The sequence below is a fragment of the Primulina huaijiensis genome, unplaced genomic scaffold, assembly GCF_012295235.1.
Source record: "Primulina huaijiensis isolate GDHJ02 unplaced genomic scaffold, ASM1229523v2 scaffold20025, whole genome shotgun sequence".
NCBI lineage: Eukaryota > Viridiplantae > Streptophyta > Magnoliopsida > Lamiales > Gesneriaceae > Primulina > Primulina huaijiensis.
Genome location: NW_027351963.1, coordinates 306,565 through 308,691, shown reverse-complemented (window position 1 = coordinate 308,691; position 2,127 = coordinate 306,565). Strand labels below are relative to the sequence as shown.

The window sequence follows — 2,127 nt, the reverse complement described above, 5'->3', positions numbered from 1 at the left end:
ATATAATATGATTAATTCTGAAAAATCAATATTGGAATTGATTTTGGACAATGAACTTTGGGGTATTCAGAGTCCACATGTGCATGGAAAATTATAAAGATAACCGGTGTTGGATTTCGTTAGCGGACTGATAAGTATCTCGAGTGCCACTCGCCACTACTTTTATCAGATTGAGATGTATTCCTCAGTTACCTCAATATGACGATGTGATTAAAGAATGGATAAAAAGCAACACTTTTTCTTTGCATACGATCCTGTCTAGAATTTGTTACAAGCCAGTGATTTGGCTCAATGCTATGCAAGACTACTGCTTCGATCCAACTCTTTATTCTTGTTGCCCGAGAGTACCCAAAGGGTACCTAAGCTTGGTTAGAGCTAATGTGAACTGTAGTCTCCTGCTTGAGTTTTTACTTCTAGTGGACCAGAATTGATAGTTGACTCTCACGGTAGTTGATTTGATTTTCCACCCTCCAACTGTGTTGTGCAACTAGCAGGGAATTCGCATGATCTTAGTCCTTTGTGAACCCCAAAACTTTCATGAGGAGCTTTATTGATTCCTTTTCATACTCTCCTCACATCTCTATCTTTTGATGATATTTACACATTACAGCGCTTCATCTAACAGGAAATAGACTTGTCAACCTGAGAAAGCTGCTTGTGGAAGCCTTTCTATGCCTATGAATTCATTTTAAAGTGTTTTAACTAATAAAAAGAAAGTTGATAGTAGAACTAGCAATGTTAAATGATGTGTGCTAATTTGTTTTTTTGGTGATATTTTCTCTTCTCACTTAGCGTCTCTTTTCTTCTTATTGGTGAAACCACAAGGCATGATTAACTTGGATTGTTTGTTCTGCTTCTCACTTTGGAGTGTAAATGATTGAACTTTCTGCAGATATGAACTTTCTGCAAATATCAGCTAATATATAAATAGCACTATCCTGTTTTTTTTTTTGCACAATATATTAGCTTATCTCAAAGGTTCTTTTTTCCTACAGTAAGCTCATTCAATTGTCACTATGGGTCCCATTGGCCATTGCATTTGCACTGAATTCATAGAACCAAATGTTTATGCTGCTGTAAAATTCAGGGAGACTATCAATGTTGCTCTTTTTTGGTAAATGCCATGAAAGCTGCAAGCACCTGTGACATCAAGGGGATAAGGCATTATTTGACTCAGAGACATTTTCCCATTGCTTGAGAAAATATAGGACATTTTCACTCACTCTAAGTGTTCCCATGGTCCTGATTCCTGACTGAATTTTTATCGTTATCTATGAATTTTCTTTTGAGGTTCTGTTTTCGTCGTTTTTAGCTTTTACTTGATTTGTTTCTCATTCTCTGCAATAAAAAGATTGGAGTACTTTTTATTTTCTCATTTAGAATATCTGTGTGGGAACGGAAAGCAAAATGCTAGATCCTACATCGAAGAGTATTTAAAAAGACTTGTCTAACTTTGTATACATAGCACAGGCCAACAATATTTATTGAGATAATTCAAAGAATCGGGTGCATGCTCAAAGACGAAGGAGGAAAAGTATATCAGAAAGGTGGGTGTGGAGGATTTGGGAAGGGGAACTTCTCCGAACTCTTTAAATCTATTGAAGAATACGAGAAAATGCTCGAGGCAAAACAAGTCACTGAAGCAGCAACCGCTTGAGAATGCAACCGTGCTTTCTTCGCAAGCATGATCAAGTTTAGAAAACTCTATGCATATATATATCATATTAACCGATAAGTTTGCAAATGAACGTTTAGGTAAGCACAATGATATGATATAGTTTTCCTTTTTGGTGATCTGATGTAATAGTGCCAACAAACTTGGACTTCAGTACTGTTCATCTGTTACAGATTGATTATTATGCAGATATATTTTGCACAAAAGTCGTGCTTTGGCTCTTCTCATGCTTGTGTGGCAACTAAATACTAATGTATACAACACATTTTGTTATCAAAGAAACACATTAAAAGTACCAAAATTTACTTAGAACCCTTGAAAGTTTGTTGGAAACTATACTAGAATGTTATATTGCTATTTCTGTTCGTTATTTTATTGAACGTGTTTCTATGAAAAATGCATGTTCTTCTTGAATTTTAAGAGGGAGGTAGATTGGAAAATCTTTTAAAGGT

General features: G+C 35.5%; 1 protein-coding gene across 1 annotated transcript in view; it reads left to right on the top strand.

Annotated features, from left to right (window-relative positions):
* Positions 1-1,881, top strand: part of LOC140966084 (4-hydroxyphenylpyruvate dioxygenase) — a 13,493-nt gene extending 11,612 nt beyond the window's left edge. The window contains exon 2 of the mRNA XM_073426409.1: positions 1,471-1,881. The gene's annotated coding sequence lies outside the window, so the exon portion shown is untranslated. The remainder of the gene's footprint in view (positions 1-1,470) is intronic.
* The last annotated feature ends 246 nt before the right edge of the window (positions 1,882-2,127 follow it).